This window comes from Haliaeetus albicilla, chromosome 3 (assembly GCF_947461875.1).
Source record: "Haliaeetus albicilla chromosome 3, bHalAlb1.1, whole genome shotgun sequence".
Taxonomy (NCBI): domain Eukaryota; kingdom Metazoa; phylum Chordata; class Aves; order Accipitriformes; family Accipitridae; genus Haliaeetus; species Haliaeetus albicilla.
In genome coordinates this window covers 64354257-64368678 of record NC_091485.1, presented here as the reverse complement: position 1 = coordinate 64368678, position 14422 = coordinate 64354257, and the positions used below count along the sequence as shown (strand labels likewise).

The following is a 14422-nucleotide window of genomic DNA, read 5'->3' as shown; positions in this document are numbered from 1 at the left end:
GTGCTGAGCGCTTGGGGAAACCTGCCCTCTTCCCTCCCCTTGGCTGTGGAGTGAACTGCGAGTCTGCAGTCACACAGAAGAAATCGCCTCACCCCTTCCCGGCTGGGAACCACCGGCATGATCCAAAGCCTAAGCCTGGCTTCCAGGTCTGAGACGAAGGGAGCAATAGAGGCTTTTGGCTAAGCATCTCTCCTGACTAAGTTTCTCCTGCTCTCCAACCAACTTCTCTTCCCCATCTCTAATCTTCAGTTATAGCAGTATTTCCCCCTCCTCTTGAAAAATAAAATGCAGTCTGTCCAACATTTCCAGACAGTCGCCTGACCAAGCACAGGGGAAATGTGCATTGATTTTGTGAGGAGTGCACTGTTTAGAGATGTGGCTTTTCTGGTAACAAGTGATGGTTTTGGCCTTTGAGGGCTGCCTCAGCTGGAACCCAATCTCTCACCCCACGTAAGAGCAAGGAGGCAGCACCACTGCTGCATTTCACAAAGCCATTAACGTACGTAGCGCTGGCACTCACAGGAGACACTGCTGTCAGACCCTTTCTTTGCAAGACAGAAAATGTTTGCAAATTTCTTTTCTGACAGAAAATGTTTGCAAATTCACTGCTCAAGCTCCAAGTAACAAAAAAAAAAAAGAAAAGAAAAAAAAAAGAAAACTAACTCTGAAGCCCCTCAACCCATCTAAACCTCATCTGGTAGAGAACGGTCCACTGCAACAAGTATCTCTTTTGTAGTTACTCATCCAGAAGCCTTCAGATAAACCGGTTAATTTTCCCAAGTTAGTTTTCCCCAAGTATTTCCAACACATGAAAAGTGTTTCTTTGCCCTCCGTGCTCTCCTGCAGGACCTGCTGTGCCTCCACAGCCCAACGCTGCAGCCTGCTCTGCGCAACCCCAAGGCCCCACCGCATCTGCGGCCAACCCACCAACCTGTCCTCGCACACAGCATCCTGGGGTGGGAGAGCAGCCACACCACCATGCTACAGCTGAAGATGCTTCTCCTTGAGCGCATACAGCCTGGAGGAAATCCTCCCCCTGCATCCTCCCAGGGCCTGATTCCCTACAAAGAGATGGCTCTGCCTTGCACTGCCCAGAGAACAAAACTCCATCGGGGGATCTTGCCCATAAAAAAAGTGGATGTTGCTTTTAAATAGCAGAACAGAGATGCTGCCTTACAAAGGGGAGGTGGATTAAAGCCTAACAGGTGAAGCAACTGTGACTTGCAGCATCCTGCCCTCCCTCTTTTCGCTCATCGATGTTCCCAAGCCCACTGGAAGTGGCAGGAGCTCCCCAAACCAACACTACACCTGACTGCTCATAACACAGCACATGAGCACTTGGTCTAGGTTCCCTCTGTGTGGATATCAGCTGGAGCCACCCAGAACCACTGCTGCATACCCCACTGCCACCCCTTGCAGGGGACAGCACCTCTGCGAGCACCCGCAGGCAAGTTTCACCTCTGGGTGCTGGGGGGGAACAGAATAAGGGAAATGGCAAAGAAGCCTCTGTTACCCTCTCCCTGTCAAATCTCTTGCTGAACACCTGATCCTGAAACATTCTGCACAACAATACCAGAAAGGGACACAGAGAGGGGACGTACAGGAACCGAACTCTTCCAGCTCTGGTTTCTCCCAGAGCTTCTGAGCAGGACAGAGTTTCTTGGATGGCATTGCCCCACTGCAGCCATCTCGTGCTCCCCAGTTCTTCACATGGGCTTCTGTCACACAGCCAGAGTGGTAGGAGACAGGTGAATGGGAATTTACAGTCTCCTTTCTCTGCTGAGCAATGACTACATCTCACTGCAATAATTTCAGAGCCATCTGAGTCCATACCCAAGTTACCTGGGCAGCTTCCAAACAGCCTGCTCTTGTTTTCTCTCTCACCCTCTTAACACAGCTATGATATATCAGAGGCACCCACGGACTGCATGCCGCCCTCAGCATCACTGCTTCACTTTGACTCAACACCACAGACAACATCTACCTGGGACTAGCAGTCCACCTTTGAAGAGCCAGGAGCAGGTCCCCTCATTTATTCCTTTTGTGGAAGCAACCACAGCGGGGGTGCATTAGGACCTCAGAAATGCTTCCCAAATTTCAACACTGCCTACTTAACAGAAAAACAAGCAAACTTTGCTTTTGAGATGAGCAAAGAACACTTCTAGCCCATGGATGTACTTTCAGAGACACAATATGTACACGTGGCATCTTTCTGCTGAGTTTTCTTCACCTAAATCAGCATCTACTCTTCCCATCACTCTGGAGCCAACACAGATGTAAAAAAAAAAAAAGAGGCCAGAGCCCATCCTGTGCAATGCTTTGTAAGTGACTGAAAAAAACCCCAAAACACCCCACAGCTCGATCAGCAGGTCTCATCGTGTGACAGTTTAAACACCAAGGAGTTAGGAGAAAACATTTGTGATTCAAAGGGAGAATACAAACTATTAACCTTATTGAGTGAAGATCAATACACAAAACATAGTCATAATTTCACATCCCTTTTCTCCCAGTAACTGCACTCATTGCCAGTATCCTTCACAAAAGGCTGAAAGTAGGATTCCCTATTCAATTTTTTTGCTTACCAGTTTCTGAATACTCATTAGGTATTTATTAAGGAATTTTTACCACATCTTTACCAAAGACTGATGGACTCCATTTCTCTCCTGTTAACAAAACACAGCTCCCTCTTTTTTTCAGGCTGATTTCAATTTGGGATTTTATTCTGCTCTAGCCCAAATAGATTTGTGTTGCTGTAGCAGAAAACAGGCTGTAAGCCACTGAAATAAAAATGGAAACAAAACTCTGCTGATTTCCAAGTAACCATAGATTTCCATCACCAGAGAACATGGTAAAAATGGGATGGGAGTTGGTCTGATTTTAAAAACCTCAAAAAAACCCCAACTTGTTCAACCCCTCTGCTAAGGAAAATTTACTTACAGAAAAGCAGTGAAGTCCAGAGCAATGGCATTCAAACCCCCAGTCCAAATTTTAGCCCTGTTATCCAGCCTTACACCAGTCCAGAGGAGCTACCGCAGGAGCCCACACCATGCCAGGCACACAGCCAGAGGCTCCAGCTAGGGTTTCCTGAGGTCGGTCTAGTGTAGCCCCAGCTGGTCCACCTGGAGAGCTGCAAACCAGCCACAGCTGCTGGGAAATCACAGCCCAGGCCCTTTAGCAATGCACCAGAAAAGGCCAGAGTGCAGCTGCTCCTTAAATATATACTTATATGTATTTAATATATATACACATAAAAAAGCTCCTGACCGAGCTGCTTTGGAGCAAGGGCAGGAGCCAAGTACACAGGTGTCTCCTGTGGTGTAAAAGTTCCTCCAAAGCTATTTTATCACATCAGGGAAGAACTAAATATTGGATAGTTTTCTGTTTTGATGACAGGGCTGGGGTGCTGTGCGCACACACAAAAACAACCTCACAGCCAATCTGTGCTATTCTCTTTCAAAAGATGCAGGCTTTCTTCCCAAGGAACGCCTCGCCTCAACTCTCCAGCAAGATTTTGTCTTTCAATGGCTGGTAAAGCTTGGAAACAACAAACAAGCTTCAGATGGTGCTAATGGTCTATTCTGCTGACCATATTCTCAGTTAAATGCATTCATGTGGTTCCTATCTGCAGCGAGATAATTATTCAGCCTATGTGGTAATACAATGCTGACTTTATTTTGTGGGTTGCAAAGAGGTGCCAAAGGCACACAACTGGTTCCAAAAGACGGGATTTGCTTGCTATAAACATTTCTTAAAGTGCCTTTTTAAAAAAAAATTTAAAAATCTTCCTTCTGTTTGAGCAAGCTTAGGCTTCTCATTTAAAGGAAAATAGAAAAAAAGAAAGCTACTCACAGCACTGTGCTTCTTACATCCTGGGAATCTCAGTACTTATACCTCTCTGAAGGCAAGCAGAACTTCTGATACCTACAAAAGAGGAAAAAGCTATGTCAGTCAGGAGAAAAAAAAAAAAGAGGAGAAAATAGCAGCCATCCCTTCCACTCTCTGACTGGCAATTTAGGTTTTTTGCCAGCACCCGGGAATGCCGACTGACAGGAATTGCAGCAATTCCCTTTTCCACTGACCACCACTGACAGAAGCAGAATTTGAAAGATTTGATCCTCCAGCCCTGTTACAGTAACACAACGAACCTTGGGGGCCTCTTGGGGAAAAAAACATCCACATTTCTTAGGCCAAGCAGACAGTGGAGAGCACTCATGCACTGATGTCCTAAGATACCACCGCTGCGGTTCGGACTGGAAATACCCACAAAACATCTGCTGCAGCAGACACGTACCAGAAGAAGCTCTGTTTGGCTACCAGGAACTTCCGACAAAATGCCATCAAAATTGCCTTTCTCCTCCTTAAAGGGACTCACCTGCTGTGTCCCAAAGCTAAAGTTGACTTTCCTCATTTTTGCTTTTTTTTTTTCTCCTAAAGAAATGGGAGACGAAGGTTTAGCTTCAGCAGCTGCAACAGCAGAACTGATATAAAAAATTTCCCCTTTGGCAGCAGCTGTATACACACCTGAGAAACACCGTGCCTGCAGGTCTGGAAAGAGTAGGTAAAGAGAAAATAAATGGTCATGGGACCGCTCTGAGTAAAAGAAATATATGCAGCAAAACACCCTGCTAGTACCTCAAGAAAAGAGGCAGAAGCTTATTGATTGCTTCAGCAGCACCAAGAGCACAACCTGCATTTTCAGCTCAAGCTGAAGTATTTGAGTCTGAAACTTCAGGCTCTCGTTATCTGGCCAGAGGAAGGTCAGCTGGCAAACCTGAAAGAAATCACTCAGAGTCTTTTGCTCCTTCCCAGCAGGTTAGGAAGATATTTTTTGGGGTCTTTCAAAGGAAGATACGACTTGATTTCCTGAAAGAGCATCATGGCTACTGGAGGAGCTGGGAGGCCAGGAGCTGTTACACAACCAAAACCATTTTTTAAGAGCTTAGAATAGAAAAAGCTGCATGTTTATTCATAGATAAAAGGGAAGCTGCTTCTCGCTTTGCTCCATCTCAGAGTAAGGCAAAAAAATGCTAGTTTCACTGAATTGTAGAAGAGAAATAAACATACGGGATAGCTGCAGATTTTGTGCTATTTACACCTCCACCCCTTTTCAGACTCAGCAGGCCACCTTCTACTGCCCTTCCTCCCTCTTTTGGGTCAAATCCTCCATTCTCGCATCATAGGCTGCAAGCCTGGGGCCAAGCTGTTTCTGTATTTAATGGGCTTAGTCCAGTTACATTATACCGAAACCGCTGTCTGAAATCCTGCGTTTTCAGTGCTGTCCAACATGCAAAACTGACCCTACATCTTGCCAACAGGACCAAAACCACCCCTATGAATAAAACACTTCTAAAGAACAACAAAATCACCTACAGAGCAACACAGCCCTGTCTTTCCCCTGATCTCCAACCTCTGCTTAGAAAGTTAATTAAAATAAATACATATGTATGGTGCTGTCGCTTCTTAGGACTGTATAATGAACCTCACAATTTTTGGTGCTTTTCTTAAAGACCCAGCTGGTGAAGTTTCTGCGAGGATCCCTGCTTTTGGAAACGTAAAGCAGGAAGAAATCTCCAGGGTTATTAAATCCAGTCCCTTGCCTTGTACTTGTACTTATACTTGTACTGCGCAATCCTCTTCAGAAAGTATGCAAAAAGTTTCTACCCCTTATGGCTACAAGAATATGATTTGGATTTAATATAACAGCTCAGAAACAAGCTGGTAATATATGTATATACATATATATACATACATACTTCAGATCTTTTAAACAATTTCATGGTTCTGGGAGATCTGCTACTGCTTTTGAAAGCCTGGAGTTAGGCAACAGTGAAATGAAGGAGTCACAACCATGTTTCATACAGAAACATCAAATTTTTGCAACAGGTAGGTAATTACTAATGAAAATAAAACTCTTGCCCAAGTTTGTTCATCCTGAGCATCCCTGCGTGGGCAGCTCTTGAGTAGCCTCCCATGGGGGCACGCTTACTCCAAGCCAGCTCAAGGCAGGGGAAGCAGCTTTCCTTGGCATGAAAGCATCACTTCGCTGAAATGCATCACAACTCCAGGATCAGGTGAATTCAGACCAGACCTCCCCACTCCACAGGAGGGCATTCACACAGGTGTCATGTCCTCACCTACATGAGCTGTGCCACATAAACACCTGCAGAGTCACGGACAAGAGCCAGGGAGATCTGTATCTGCTGGCTCACACGCAGTGTACTCCCGGTGAGTACATGTACAAAACAGGTGACAGTGGTTTATGAGTTACCACACACCTCCTGGTTCACAGGAATTGCCTCTGTGTGTGTCTACGTAGCCCGCAGTACGCAGATGGTAACTCCAGCTACCCCAGCCATCCTTCATTCTCTGCACACTGAGCAGGAGACTCAGCCACCAGCTGCTTCATTATTCTAGCTGCTTTCCAAAAAAAGTAACCACTCATGGCAAAACAAAACCAAATAAACAAAAAGATTTTTAAAATACTTCTTTAAAGTATGTAACTTGATAAACACCAGCAGTCCACACGGTTTCTGCAACCCAAACACTACAGCACTAACCATCTGAAAATGGGGTTAGTTTGCTTTGTTCACCATGCAATTTCTCGCAAAAAACAGATTGTCAAGATATCCTTAGTGAGCTAAAATGTAAATCTTGAGCTGCTGTTAGGGCAGGGAAGAGAAATAACGGTACTTTTTAGATGCTTGACAGAAAAGTTCCTTTGAGACTCTCTCAACCTACGGAAATGATCAATTTTGCAAAAGAACATTTTACAGAGAGAAATGGAGTTGGGAGCCCTGAAAGCACTTGCTTTCCCCAGCTGCGCTCGAGATGAAGAAAAATAAAACCCAAACTCCTCCTGACTTCTTTTCCTGAAAGGTGCCAACTTGGTGGTTTAAACCCTGCGGTCAGCCAAAAGCATCACCGAGGAGAAGGTGGTGCCAACCCTCTGCAGCCCCATGAGGCTTTGGTGCTTCCCCTCCGGCACTGCTGGTGACCCATCCCCATGGCTCTCCTGCCCCAACACTCAAAATTTGGTGGCACAGGCAATAGGTCAGGGCAAACTTTCTTCATCAAGCTAACGAGCCCTGGGATGCTGCTTTCCTTCGCTGCTGGCTCAGCAAGGCAGGAATACAGCGAGGCTGGGGTGCAGGCTGGGGCACTGGCAGCCACCCACCATGTCCCCGTGCCTCACCCCCTGGCATTTGTACCATACTAGGCTTTCATTAACTTTTCACTCTAGCTTATACCTAGATTTCCCTAAAAACTACCATGATCAAAATTACCACCTTAGCGATCTGAATTACTTCTAACACTAGACTAGAAATGCCTTCTATCGAATTAAATATGCACAGCTGTGTTGGAAATGGGGGGTTTGCAGCCTGTAGATTGCAGACTGTTATTACAGCATGATTAGCAGATACAAGCGTTCCTGAAAGTCGTCTGTCTCCACAAGCTGAAAATCCAGTTATCCCGATGGATCCCGAGAGCCCCAACAGCTCCCAGCTGCTGGGCTGGTCCTCATTAAACATCACCAAACCTGGCAGACTTCAGCACAAGGGAGTAACGTGCTCACGAGCATCCTTCACTTCAACACCTTTTTACAAAGCTAATAAAATTAACCTATCCCTGCCCCCATCCCTAAACAAACGCATAAAACACAATCCAGAGTTTCCATCAAATACCTAAATACACAGTGAAAAAGCCATTAAAAAACCCAAAGTGCTCTGAGGTCTCTGCATAAGCACACGCACACCATGTGGACAGCGATGCTTGGAGAGGCCCGAAGGATATCCCCCACACCTCTCCAGCCCCAGCAGTCTTACCCCTACCCCACTTGGCACTCAGCTGCCTTTCTCCAGCCTTTTGAACAAAGCAGAAATGGAGACAGATATTTCCACCCCACAGTAGCTGCTGCCAGCAGCCCCAGCGCTCCCTGGTAAAATCACTGGCGCTGACCTGGAAAACAGAGTAGAAGGCTCCTGCCAAGGGTTGTCTTCTCCACCTCAGCAGTGTGACAACTGCTTGCACGAGGCCTTAATCCATGCTGCACCATTTGCAGGTACCTGTGAGCAGAAGCTGTCCCAGGGAGTCACTCCAAGGCTGCAGCATGCTGCAGCTCTCCAACCTTTGCTTCCCCCAGGAAAACTCCTATAAACTACAGGAATGGACCAAACCCCTCTTTGCAATGCCTTCTTAATGTCACCAGCTGCTTTTGGAAATATTCAGAAGCATAAAAATAAGCAAAGAGCAAATAACAGCAAAATAAGTGTAAATAAGAGCAAAAAGCAAATAAGCTGTCTTGGGAAAAAAAAATTAAAGGAAAAAGTTTCATAGGTTTAGGCAGATTTACACTGTTATTGCAGCACTGTCACAGAAACTATTCCCCCTCTCTTAGAGCTTTAGAAGATTTCAGAAAACATGCTCTCTATCAGGATGAAACTGATCTTATATCCCGCCAGGGAGAAGCACGAGTCATGTTCTGGGGCAGTGGATGGCTGAGCCAGGCAGCCCAGGGAACCACTGAGGCCACTTTTGCCTGACTGCCACTCCCAGGGGACTGCTCCGAGCCCTCGGCTGCAGGCTGCTCAGTGCCGAGACATGCCCATCCATAGTTTTACCTGAAGCCACTAAGAAGACATGGTTTGGCTGCCAGCAGCAGCCATGCTTGGCCTCAGCTGCAAGGTGAGGCAGGGGCTGGCGAGGGTCCTGGCCTGGCCTCCCTGGCGCTGGACAGACAGATGGACAACAACTCTCTGCCACTTCTCATCTCAGCGCTTTCTTAAAAAATATGCAAACAAACAACAACGTTAACCCCCACAGCCCCAGCACAGGGGGATGATTCCATGCATCTTCGCTGAGGTTGTACAGCCTTTCTGCACCTCGCTTTCTGTCGTTAAGTCTAGTTTATTGGGAACCACAGCACTGAACCAAAATGAAAGAGAATGGGAAAGCACCGCTCAAAGCGGATTATATTTACTTTTCAACACATCCCCCAGCTGTGGATGTCAGCACAGAGAAAGGTATATTACTTTCTTTCCTATCTCCTTAACTGTTCCCAGCTTCCTTCAACAAATCAAAGTGTTTTCTTGAAGGGTGAGAAATCTCAGTCTTGTATACTATTTTAAATTGGCAGCAAGGGCTTTAAAGCAAGGAGAAGAACGCTTGATCGCGTAAGAAAATTCAACCAGAGAGAGCGCGATGTCCTGTAGGGTTCTGGCCAACAGAAAGTTCATCATTAATTTATTTGGCTTTTAGAAGAGTTAAACTATTTTCACATTATTCCTCTTAAACCTTGCATTTCAGACTGTCACCCCCTGGTTAGTTACCTACTTGCCCATAGTAATAAATGTGTTGGAAAACAGATGTCAGACCCTCCTCTGCCAGAACCATGATTGATAACTGTTTTCCAACACAGCAGTTGCTACAGTAGCACTGTTGTAGGATGCTTTTGCTGCCCAACATACATACAGCAATAACTTTTATTTATTTTTAAACAACCGAGCTTTGGACTGTTCATCTGCTAATTAATTTTCAACACCATGGGATGTACAGCCATAGAATCATAGAATCATAGAATTACTTAGATTGGAGAAGACCTTTAAGATCATTGAGTCCAACCATAAACCTAACACTGCCAAGTCCACCACTAAACCATGTCTCTAAGCGCCGCATCTACACATCTTTTAAATACCTCCAGGGATGGTGACTCCACCACTTCCCTGGGCAGCCTGTTCCAATGCTTGACAACCCTTTCAGTGAAGAAATTTTTCCTAATATCCAATCTAAACCTCCCCTGGCACAACTTGAGGCCGTTCCCTCTTGTGCTATCGGTTGTTACTTGGGAGAAGAGACCGACCCCCACCTCGCTACAACCTCCTTTCAGGTAGTTGTAGAGAGTGATAAGGTCTCCCCCTCAGCCTCCTTTTCTCCAGACTAAACAACCCCAGTTCCCTCAGCCACTCCTCATAAGACTTGTGCTCTAAAACCTTCTTCACCAGCTTTGTCGCCCTTCTTTGGATGCAGCACCTCCATGTCTTTCTTGTAGCAAGGAGCCCAAAACTGAACACTGTACTCAAGGTGCGGCCTCACCAGTGCTGAGTACAAGGGACGATCACCTCCCTGCTCCTGCTGGCCACACTATTTCTGATACAGGCCAGGATGCCATTGGCCTTCTTGGCCACCTGGGCACACTGCTGGCTCATATTCAGCCAGCTATCGGCCAACACCCCCAGGTCCTTTTCTGCCAGGCAGCTTTCCAGCCACTCTTCCCCAAGCCTGTAGCGTTGCAGCTCCTGTGTTCAGATCCATCGAGGTGTCATCACACAGGTTTGCTGAAGAGACGTGGTGTACGTTGTACACAAGGGACACAGCCAAGAATCACATGCTCCTTCCTCTCCCCCCCAAATACCCAAGCTCATCGCAACAGCAGTAGTATAGAGGAAAAGACCAACAGAGAGAGAACCGAAGTGAACACAATACAAAAACATGCTAACTCACATCAGTCCCTGTGGTCTAAACGCATGTGCCAATTTGGAAAGGATGGGGGTCATCGTTCAAGACTGCCTATAATAAGCATCATGCAGGCAGGTAGGGCAAGTGATGCGAGCAGCAGCCCATCAACACAACTTCACGTGTTCACAATGCTATTTAACCTAGACTGCAGCCAGAAACATCACTAGCTATTTTCACCGCTTAGATCCGCTGTCAGAGTGACACAATTTAAAGCCTCTCAGTACTGCTGTTAGGATTGGCCTGGTCTCTCCAGTTTCAGCCTGATTTCCTCACCACATGACACAGCCCAACAGCAGACACTCTTTTCTCCTGCTCTTAATTCACTCCCTCTTTTGTTTCCCTCCACCCCCAAGCTGAAAAAAAACCAAAAAACAAACCTTGGAAAAACAAAAAAAAAAGACCGATTGAGACCAGCCAGTGACTACATTTTGCTGTTACGAAAATAAATACGAGAGGAAGGGGTTTCCCTTTTCCGGCTGTTTAGACCATTCCTACTTTTGGCTTTAAGTGCCGTCATGTTTGCAAATTCCTGCCAAACACAGCAGCCGTCAGTGCAAAAGTGGTACAAGAAACGAAATGAGCACAGGGTGTAAATATAAAGCAAGAAATCACTTCGCTCCTTTCAAATAATTGTGTTCGTGCTTCACTCATTCGTGAAGACCAGCACCATTAGGTGTTATTCAGTCTCTTATTTTCAGTAAGAGTGTCCATGTGTCTATATCTGGAAAGTTAAGTGAGATGCACCTGGGTCAGCAGCCCCTACATTCGTGCCAGGTGACCTATTTTCAGCTACAAGTAATCAAAGGAGCCACAAAGAGACTGTAGGAAAAGTTGCCCGGGGTCCCCTACATGTTGCTATATGGTCTTGCTCGGTGCTGAGCTTCAGCTGCCCTCCTCACTGCGAATGCCTGGAGCTGCCCATTTGAGGTGAGCATCACCCAGGGCACGTGCCTGCCTGCTGCACTTGCTCCCTGGCCGCACAGCCCCAGCACCAGCACTTTGGTTCCCCCCCCAGCGCTGCAGCGTCAATGGCTCACAAACATGCAGCTGAAAAGGGAAAGTGCATACACCGAGCACTGAAAAACAGTGTCCGACCCCAAGGACTGCAAAGGCTTGTGGAAATCCCCATGAAGCAGTTGCTGTTGTGGCCTTTTCTCCCTATCCTGGGGATAGCCAGCACAGGCTGGGCACCGTGTCTGCTTATTCTGTTAAGAATCAGTAACTTTGGGCCCATCCTTCCCCTCTGGCTAGATTTTAAGTTTGGGTTTTTTTAAGGCAAAGAATACAAAGGGATGGAACAAAACTTTCTCCCTACAGCCTGCCAGTCTCCGGTCCCACAAATCTGTCCTATCAATTTATCACCTTCACTGTGGCGATGCCTGCATTGAATGCTGATTTGTTACGCCACTGGGTCCACAGCCCTGAACAGGCTGGGATGTTTTTGGAAGTCAAAGCAATACAGGTTCAGACACTGAATGTCTGATTCCTGCAGATCTAAGTGCTGTATTTGAATCAAATTAAGATTTGGATTCTACTTATATTGGAATGCATCTGTAGCAGCAGATGCATTTTACAGCTTTCTACCTGATTCAGGATCCAGGGCATAATTACATTTCTGAGAGCAAATCCTGCTACTATTTGGATACACCTTTGCCACTCACTCCACTAGGAGTAGGTCTGAACCAAGGAAGATAAAGTGCAATTCACATCCTACTGTGAAGTGCTGTTCAGGAGAAATGCACTTTCACCCTTTAAAAATCAGACAAAACCAGATTTCACACAAAATTTATCCTACCCTTCCACATAACCAGCAACATGACATTAATTTCTTCCATCTCATGATATATTTAATGAGGGGGAAAAAAAAGGTACACGTGCACACCCCTTTCTCCAGTGCTCCTTATTATTCTTCCAGAACAATTCTTCAAAGCTGCTGAGATCACTGTATGTTACCTCCTTTTTGAAGGATCAGATACATTGCATCAAAAAGCATGCAGGAAAAGTTCTAGGGCATGAAACCAATTTTTGCGCACTTTTATCTGGGTCAGCTTTTCTATTGATTCTGCAAATACCATATCATTTTTTTAAAGCTAAGGTTTTTTTAGTTTAAAAAGAAGAAAAAGAGAACATCAGAACTTAAGTCAAACATCCGTCTGAGCCAAGGATTAGTTTTGCTGGGTGACTCCAAATCAGAAAGGTAGATTTTTTTTTTTTATAATAAAGTCCAACTAACAGTGAAAGAGCATCTGGATTGATTTCTAAATTCAGTAAATGCCCTCTTTCCATACTGCTTCTGTGTTTATTAAATACTATTTAACGCCTTTGCTGTTAGGTGTACAAAACTTAGCTGACAACATCTAGGAAAGCTAACGTGAGACAAACACATTAAAAACACTCACACACATTTTACCATGAATTCATCCCTTCCTTTCTCTGCCCCTCTGCCAAGTTTTCCTCCATGGTTATGAACTATTTGGCACCATCTCCAGCTTTGCTTTATGTCCTTTCATCAACCCCAATGTGTGTCTTGAGGCACTCTGAAATAGAAATAATAAGTAAGAACTGGCCTCAGGTGACAAAAGGCTGGATCCTGGTTTAGGAGGTGGTGACTTGCTGCAGACATCTTGAAGGTCTCATATCAACTTCATCTGTACACACAGGTGGGAAATGGAGAAAGGGCACTTCTAGGAGGATGCCTACCAACACATGACAGTTTGTAGTAGGAACGACTGTCCTGGTTTCAGCTGGGATAGAGTTAACTGTCTTCCTAGTAGCTGGTATTGTGCTGTGGTTTTGAGTTAGGTATGAGAAAAATGTTGATAACACTGATGTTTTCAGTTATTGCTAAGTAATGTTTAGTCTTAAGTCAAGGATTTTGCAGCTTCTCATGCCCAGCCAGCAGGAAGGCTGGAGGGGCACAAGAGCAGCTGACCCAAAGTGGCCAAAGGAATATTGCATACCACGTGACATCACATCTAGTATATCAACTGGGGGGAGTGGGGGTGGAGGGATCGCTGCTCGGGGACTAACTGGGCATCTATTGGCGGGTGGTGAGCAATTGCATTGTGCATCACTTGTATATTCCAATCCTTTTATTATTACTGTTGTCATTTTATTAATGTTACCATTATCATTATTAGTTTCTTCTTTTCTGTTCTATTAAGCTGCTATTATCTTAACCCAGGAGTTTTACTTCTTTTCCTGATTTTTTCCCCATCCCACTGGATAGGGGAGGGAAGTAAGTGAGCGGCTGTGTGGTGCTTACTTCCTGGCTGGGGTTAAACCACGACAACAACTCGGAAAATTTGCTTGCAGCTCCAGATGACAGCAGAAAAAAATATATAAAGTAGTTGGGAATTCTAATTAACTTTTGGTGAAAACAAAGAGCTAATGAACTGGTTCTAAAGTGCTTTTCCAGGATGGAGTCCTTTTACTTCTGAGAGATGTTTTTGTGCATATTTTGGTGGTGGGATGCTGGGAATAACAACACATTGCCCAAGAGTGGTGCCTGCTTTGGCAAGACCTCATTTCACAGGGACCCGTGCACACAGCGAGCAGGGCCGTTTGCACACACACTTCTGAGACAGAGCTTGAGAAGGGTCTAAGCCAAACATTTCTTTCCTGCTCTGGGATACCCATCTGGCATACTCAAGATCCAGAGCATGGTCAGGACAGATCCCTCAGCCTTTTTATATTCCATTTTCCCAGTCTGGAGAGCTGGGATGGAAAGATAAGTAATCATTTACACCACACCAGTTGCGTAACAGAAACAACTCCCCCAGCTTAACAGCTTAACGATTTCTGATATGCAAATGATTAAACCCCAACATTTTCTTGCCACAATTTTACTCAGTTAAGACTTGTCTTCATTAGGTATGAGAAAAATGTTGATAACACTGATGTTTTCAGT

The 14422-nt window shown here is 45.5% G+C and overlaps 1 protein-coding gene across 4 annotated transcripts in view; it reads right to left on the bottom strand.

Moving 5' to 3' along the window:
• Window positions 1-14422, bottom strand: part of ZHX2 (zinc fingers and homeoboxes 2) — a 79126-nt gene that overhangs the window by 40627 nt on the left and 24077 nt on the right. For 3 of the 4 annotated variants that reach the window (XR_011324128.1, XM_069779988.1, XM_069779986.1), the window contains exon 2: window positions 3850-3921. The gene's annotated coding sequence lies outside the window, so the exon portion shown is untranslated. Of the gene's footprint in view, window positions 1-3849; window positions 3922-4372; window positions 4431-14422 lie in introns of those variants that run through there. The other variant, XM_069779987.1, reaches the window with a different exon arrangement.